We start from the raw sequence: 8,181 nt of genomic DNA, 5'->3' as shown, positions 1-8,181 counted from the left end.
TAATAAAGAAAACGCTTACTCTTCAAATGACGACGACCCTCCTAACGAGCCAGACCTCGCGACCTTGGCCGAGTCTCCTGTTTGGACGACACGGGACGCCACCGGCCGCTCACCGGTCTTGCCAATCGTTACCACGGCCCTTATCCCCGCCGCGTTTGCCCCGGGAAGAGCTTAATTGCCTCGTAATAGTCTGGTTTGGTGCGTAGGCCGGGCTGTGCCGGGCGGGGGAGGGTCACCCTTCCAGCCCATAACGCCTCGGGCCCAGCGCCGCCGCCACCCGGGTGGTCAAGCCCTTTTCAAGAGCAAGCGGCCAAGGTAATTAAGGGCTGACGAGAGCAGTGCGGGGGGTGGGGGAGGGGCTGTCCTGCGACAGGTGACGCCTGCCCCTCGGGGCGAGGGAGGGGGCGTACTCACTGCGCAGAGGCCCCCTGCCAGCACGAGTCTGTCTGTCTGTTCGGCCCCTCAGCCTCGCACCGCCCGCACTTCCTATCAACCGCGCCGCTCCGAGACCAGTCAGCCACCAGCCCCCTCCAACATATAAACCCCCCGGCGCTTTGTCGGGGACGGCGGTGACGCTGCAGCAGGGCGCACCGGTGTGCGCCCTTAGTCAGAAAATACGTAAATAAAGAGCGACTACTAACTCATCTCTGGAGTTCGGTTATGTTACATTTGAGGATGCGGCGCGCTGTACCGTGGGATGCAGTCTCTCCCTCCGGCCCCTTTGTTGTTGTGCACGGTGCGGGGGTTTCCCTCCCCAGGGCCGCACCCTGCTCTAATCCCTCGACCGACGAGGACCTAGCAAGCAGGGGGGGGGGGGCTGCTCACTGGCCCTGACACCTCACATCTCGTCTGTCGACATGCTGCAGCTGGGCAGTCGGAGGTTGCAGCTCGCGGGTGACGGAACTTTACAGACACAGGTCGTGGTTGTGTTCAGTGTCGGAGCAAGCGGGCGAGTGAACATCACCATCATGACTGACGAAAGGTGAGCACTTCGCGTCATTACAGCGTGTGATAAGTAGATCTAGTCCCAGTGTTATTGCTCCAACCATAATGTAATACGCTTGTAATGCCCTTTCTCCAGCAGCAAGGCCCGCAGCGCTTGGTGCTCGGACTGCCGCGCCGCCGCCACCCACCAGTGCTGGGACGAGCACGAGGTCCACAACACCAGGGACGCGCTGATGCTCCAGCTGCAGGGGGCGCTGCCCCTCGCCGCCGACCAGCTCCTGGAGGACCAGTGCCAGGGCTGGAAGGCCGTGCAGGCCCTCACCTTGCTCACCGCCGAGTCCTGGGACCTGACCCTGCGGGCCGGGGACCGAGTGCTGACGGGGACCGTGAGGAACACCGAGGACCCCGTAACCAAGACCCTGTGGCTCCTCTTGGCGGCCAGGACCGTCCTGGCCAGGGCCCAAACAGTAGTGCCACTAGAACGCAAAAATGCAACGCGCAGTCCCAGTCCACCAGCCGTCGCACATCGTCAGACGGAACTTAACGTGAGTGAACTCTCACAGAGTAAACCCCATCAAAGGCAGCAGGAAAAGGCAGATACTCTGAGACGCGCGGGAGGGGTGAGTGTACAACCGACATCCGGTACATAAGACTGATGGTCGTCGTAGGACGGAAATAAAATATATAACTATTCTCTGTTGTAGGTGAAAAGCCGGACCGTCCTGACCAGGGCCCAAATCGTAGCGCCACGAAAACGCGCGCATACGGAAAGGTGTCCTAGTCCACCAGCCGTGAAACAGCGTGTGACGGTAAATAACCTCTCACGGAGTGAACCCCACCAAAGGCAGGAGGAAAAGGCAGTGACTCTGAGAGGAGCGCGAGGGGTGAGTGTACTACATACAATGATACATATTTGTGATTTGAGGTGGTCGTCGCAGGAGAAGGAAATATATGCCTAATCTCTGCTGCAGGTGAAAAGCCTGCACTTTCTGAACTGCGGTAAGGACCCTGGCTGGAGCCTCCGGCTCCTGTTGTGTGTTGCGCCCACGCTGGAAGAGTTGAGTGTGTGCGGGATGCGTGAGGCTCACCTGCTGGCTGTTTACGACATGCCGCGACTGAGGAGCCTCGAGGTGTTTTCAAAGGACGGCGAAGACGTCACGCGGGACCCCGCCAAGCCCTCCGAGCTGCCCGCCCTGGGGTTGAGGCCTCCAGAGCACGGCGGCGGCTTGCAGTGTCTCAAGGTAGCGGGCAACCTCCCCCTCGCCCTGTTGGTCTCCCTACTCAAGGCCCACGGACACACTCTGCAAGAGCTGCACCTGTGCGCGTACACGAAGAGCCAAGTACTTCGGAGCGGGCTCACCAAGGTCCGCGACGACGTCCCGGCGGTCGGGCAGTGCGCCCCGCAGCTGCGGGTCCTTAGATGGCTCTGGCTGAGCAGGCCAGCTGGTTGCGTCGCTATGGATTCAGCCGACTGCGAGCAGCAGCGCGAGAAGCTGCGGCGACTGCTGCCGCTGCCCGAGGCTGAGGTGCGGTGCAACCAGTGCGGCAAATTGTCACGGCTGGAACTGGTCCGCTCAGCTTCGGCCGCCCCGCCCCACCGCCATAGTTCTGTGTAGGTCCGACGCGCGGCAAGTCCCCGTCATGCTGTTGTACCGAAGTGCCTCTCTGCTTTGTTGAATAAACATCCTCGATTCACTTGAGACTTTTCTTTTACTTGGTAGGTGGCGGCGGTCTGCGCCCCCCTCCCCCTCCCCCGATTTTTGAACCCTTGCATTGTGCGGCGGTCTGCGCCCCCCGCTCTACTCTACGCTTTGGAGTGCGTTTCGCGGCGTCGCCCTGCCCGCTTACATGCCGTCGAACCTTCGAGAGCGCCTCTCCGCTCCGTGATCGTCTGGCTAACATCGACCTCCCCGAGAAGCCCCCCTTCTTCTCCGAGACTCGGCCGTCGACGTCGCTCCCTGGACCCCCCGGCTCCGAGTCTCAATAAAGCATTCTGGTAAAGCTGAAATGCAGAAGAATGAGGGGAAGAAGAGAACGGAAATCGCTATGCTTTTACATGGTGACTTCCGTTTTCTTGTTCCCTGCATTCTTCTGCATTTCAGCTTTACCGGAATGCTTTGTTGGCGATCCTGCCCGGATACCCTGGACCAACTCAACTCTTCGACTCCGGGCTCCCACACCCACTTGGAGCCCTCTAGCGTTTGGCGGGATGGAGTATCTCCCGCCGGACCTTGTCCTTGTACTGCTCGTCGGCGCGCCGAACGACTCCTCCGCTTCGAAGCCATGATGGAGGAGAAACCGACGGCCCTCGGCGAGACCTGCGAGCGACTGCTGCGTGAGGCGCAGCCAAGTTTCCGCGAAACCCACGCCGAGATCGCTGCAGCAGGCTACCCGGCCGAGCTCGCCCCGACCCCGGCGGCCCCCGTGCCCGTGGAGGCACCCTTGCCTGCCACGACGGTCTACGACTTTGCCTGCACCAGCTGCCCCAGCGAGCCGCTGCCAGTGACCGTGCTCTCGCCAGCACCAGCCTCAACCCTGGACGTCGTCGGCCCTGCTGCTCCGACGCGAGGCGTCCCCTGCCGCCTGCTCCAAGAGTCCCGCACCGTCGGACCAGGAGCCTCGCCGCCCGGGACGTGACCGCCTGCTCGCAGCCCAGGACCCAGGACTCGCGGTCCTCAGCCGCTGTGGTGACTTCGCCCCGGTCTGGGTCGAGGATCCAGGCCCCGTCTCCGCTGCGCCCCTCCGTGCCGATCACCGTGACCCTCCAGGAGAGTCGCCGCCACCGGGACACTCATGGAGAGCTGCCCCGCTAACCATCCGCCGGCTGGGCCAGGACGCCCACCACCTGCGCTCCCGCCCCTCTGAGGCTCGCGGACGACACGCCGAGTCCGCCGTCCTGCCCTAGGCTGGAGACGCCGCCGCGCCCGGCCTCCTGCTCGCGGCCGCCAGCATAGTCAGGGCCAAGGAGACGGCCCCCAAGCTCGCCGTGCCGGCGAACGCGGCAGCTCAGCAGTGCGAATGAGCGGGGCGGGGCGTTCAAACCCTCCAGGTAGGAGGTCTTTTGAGACCTGGGCAAACATGACCATGACCTTAGAGAGACTGACATCTCTCTAGGGTCTCTCTAGGTGGGCTGCGGCGGGCCACAAAGTAACGGCTGAGGTACTATGCAACGTTTGCGAAATGGCGTCGACTCTTAATCACAGTTGACTTTTTAGACAGTGCCCAAGACCAGGCCACTGAGCATACTGAACCCCAGGCCGACCCCCCGGCTAGCTCGGCTTCGCGCGCATTTCCAAACGGCAAGTGCTTGACCAGCGACCAACGGGGCCGTTTCCCTCCTGACCGTGTTGTGCACGGTGCGGGGTTTTCTCTCCCCAGGAAACTCACCAGATCTAATCCCTCGACTGACGCCGGCCTGGCAAGCAGGGGGAGGGGGGGGGGGAGGATGGGGGAGCCCAGGGATGCCCCCGACCCCGACACCTCAGACCTCGTCAGTCGGCATGCTGCAGTTGGGCCTGCGCAGGAGGAGTACTCGGTACTCGGCAGTCAGAGGTTGCAGCTCGCGGGTGACGGAGGCTCCCAGACGCGGGTCGTGTTCAGTGTCGGAGCCAACGGGCGAGTAAGAATCATCATGGCAGACATAAGGTAAGTACTTCACGTCATTCCAGCTTGTGATAAGAAGACGCTTCTAGTCGCAGTATTATTCGACGTCCATGATCTACTCTACTCTTTCTCCAGCAGCAAGGCCCGCAGCGCGTGGTGCTCGGACTGCCGCGCCGCCGCCACCGACCAGTGCTGGGACGAGCACGAGGTCCACAACACCAGGGCCGCGCTCAGGCTCCAGCTGCAGGGGGCGCTGCCCCAGGCTGCAGCCCAGCTCCAGGGACTGCAGGACCAGTGCCAGGGCTGGAAGGCCGTGCAGGCCCTCACCCTGCTCACCGCCGAGTCCTGGGACCTGACCCTGCGGTCCGGGGACCGAGTGCTGACGGGGACCGTGAGGAACACCGAGGACCCCGTAACTAAGACCCTGTGGCTCCTCCTGGCGGCCAGGGCCGCCCTGGCCAGGGCCAGGGCCCAAACAGTAGCGCCACTAGAACGCAGACATGTAACGCGGAGTCCCAGTCCACCAGCCGTCGCACATCGTGAGACGGAACTTTACGTGGGTGCACTCTCACAGAGTGAGAAGGCAGATATTCTGAGACGCGCGGGAGGGGTGAGTGTACTATCGACACCGGTACATAATTCTGATGGTCGCCGTAGGAGGGAAATGAAATATATAACTATTCTCTGTTGCAGGTGAAAAGCCTAAACCATTTGAACTGCGAGAAGGACCCTGCCTGGAGCCTGCAGCTGCTGCAGTGCGTCGCGTCCACCGTGGAAGAGATGAGTGTGTACGAGATGCGCGAGGCTCACCTGCGGGCGGTGCACGGCATGCCGCGACTGAGGAGCCTCGAGGTGTATTTAATTGAGGATGTCTGTGAAGACGCCTCGCGGCCCCCCGTGCTGCCCGCGCTGCCTCCAGGGCACGGCGGCGGCCTGCAGCGTCTCAGGGTATGGGGCAGCCTCCCCCGTGACACGCTCATCTCCCTGCTCGAGGCCCACGCACACACTCTGCAAGAGCTGCACCTAAGCGCGGTCACGTCGGGCCGAGCACTTCTAAAGAAGCTTAAGAAGGTCGCCGACGACCCTCTCCCAGTGCTCGGGCAATGTGGCCTGCAGCTGCGAGCCCTTAGAAGGGTTGAACTGAGGAGGTCGTTTGGTTGCGCCAGTATTGACTCAGCTTACTGCAAGCAGCAGCGCGATGAGGCGCGGCGATTGCTGCCGCTGCCCGAGGCTGCGGTCCTGTGCAGCGTGTGCGACGAGGTGACGATTCGTAATAACTGTTGACTTTTTTTTTACAAGACTGCTTGATTGTTTTCCCACTCTTTTATAGACCTTTCTACTTGTATCTACAATACTGAATAATACTCTATATACGTCTATATATTGATTCTGTTATCATTATTGATCCAGTTATTTCCCTATAGTATGTTGAACTTAAGTCTTTACCCCAAACGAGAGGAGTCAAATAAAGGGGACAATCTAAAGGAGTTGTTGAAAGTAAAGGGCGGGAGCAGGAGAAGAAGGAAGGGGGGGGGGCGAATAGATAAGGCGACATGCGGGGGATAAAGACAGAAGAAGAAACTGCTCGCCCGCCTGCCCGCCCGCCACACCGACCACCCCTCGTCTCCTGGGCGAGCAGGGGACCTTGCTTCATCAATCAGAACAGGTTTTTCGTCCGGCGACCGTTAATCAGGGGCGATAGCGCGGGGCGAACGGACAGGGGGAACGGGAGGGGGGGGGGGTAAAAGAGAAAGAGAGGGGAAAAGGCACCTTGGAATCGGAGCCGGGCTGGCGCACGAGACCGTCGGGATGGAGGTTTGGGGGACGGCGGTGGGGGGAGGTGTTAAGATAGGTTTCCAGCAGAAGGCTCACCTTGCAGATGCGGAAGGCGTTGGGGTAGCCGGTGCGCGTCTCGGTGCGGTCGAAGAACTCCAGCATCCTGGGGAAGCGGAGGAGGCGGTTGACGCGCACCGCGACCGGGCAGGGGAGCGCGTCCTTGGAGCAGAAGTCGGCCGTGCGCCAGAAGAGGTAGGCCACGTCGGTGGGCAGCAGGCTCAGCAGGTCCCAGCGCCAGCGCTGGCTGCGTATGTAGTTCCAGCGGAGGCGCGCCGCGTCCGTCACCATCAGGCCCTGCTCCAGGTAGCCTGGAGAAAAACAAAACAAGTCGGTACAGGTCGCGTCCGTCACAATCAGTCCGCCTGCTCCAGGTAGCCTGGAGTAAAACAAAACCATTCGTTGCGGGTCGTCGCGAAGCAGTGAGACATGCCACCGGTGGTACTTCATAGGTCCATCGTCTGCGATAAGATGACCACAAAACGTACATTTCTATGGAATGTGTGCATAAAAATGCATCCGTTTTGGATGCGTCTGCACAGGACATCCCGACCTATGCCGCGACACCAGTCGGCAGCGGGCACACACGCGTGCCCTGCACAACATGCTAATCACATCCACACATCCACCGCGGGAGAGAGGAGGGGGGGGGGAGGGTATACGGGTATGTGTCGCATCATATTCCCAAGCGCCCCTCTATGTGTCTGTGTGTGTGTGTGTCACAGAGAGAGAGAGAGAGAGAGAGAGAGAGAGAGAGAGAGAGAGAGAGAGAGAGAGAGAGAGAGGGAGGGGGGGGGTATGCATGTGTGTGTGGCAGTGGCTGTGTGCGTGAGTTTGCTGTGAAGCTGATTAGGCGCCGTCATTACCCCTCCCCATTTCCTCGTGTCGCAGACAGGCAAAAACACACACAAACGCACCCCCTCTCCCTCCTCTCTCTCTCTCTCTCTCTCTCTCTCTCTCACACACACATACTGACGCAGCACCCTCAAAAGAAGCAAGCGGCGGCAGCACTGGCTGTTGCTGCACTCGGGTCACACCGAGCCGAAGCAGAGGTCGGGCGGAAGGGTAGGTGCATCGCTCCTTCTCTCTCTCTCTCTCTCTCTGTGTACTCCGGAAGCAGGCGTGGCGCCGGGCTGACGGGGTGACGGGGACGCGCAGATGACAAGGATGTTGACGAGGGGCGGGCCCTGCTGGCTCCGCCGCCGAGGGCTCGCGGGGCCGCCGCGGCTAAAGCGAGATGAGATGGCTCAGGAGGGGGGAACAGAACCCCGTCGGAGAATAATTGTGTCCGCTCGTTAAACTTTTTAAATATCCACGAACGAAATGGGGGGGGGGGCGAAGCAAAACTAAGAAAGAATCGCCGTAACGCGTCGTAAGGTGGTCGTCGTCTGCAAGCGAACAAACCGCTGCTGGTGACAACCTCGGCCAGGCCCGGGAGGTCAGCGGCCTGCACAGCGCAGCAGGGGGGCGCCGTCGAACCGCCCTCGTTAAAAGGGAAATAAAATGAAATCAAAATTCCAGCCGCGGCTCAGCATTCCGCCACGAGACCCCCTCCCCCCTCCGGGCAGCGTGGAGTCAGCCAGAGGTTGTCATCAAGAAAACCGCTCACGCGTTGGCAAGCGCCCCCCACGCTGCCTTGAGGTTGGCGAGGGGGGGAGGAGGGGCAGGGGGGCAAGATATGGCGGTGGCTGGAATTGGCTCTGCCTCTATCGGGTACTGCAACAGGGCGAGCAAGGTGTTCGCGTCGTTCAGGTAGAGGACAGGGTGGCGGGCGTTGGCGGCCCCCCTGGAACGACCCTG

Source organism: Frankliniella occidentalis, unplaced genomic scaffold, assembly GCF_000697945.3.
Source record: "Frankliniella occidentalis isolate FOCC.00 unplaced genomic scaffold, Focc_3.1 Scaffold31, whole genome shotgun sequence".
In the NCBI taxonomy this organism is placed as follows: domain Eukaryota; kingdom Metazoa; phylum Arthropoda; class Insecta; order Thysanoptera; family Thripidae; genus Frankliniella; species Frankliniella occidentalis.
Note: the sequence above shows the minus strand (reverse complement) of the source record.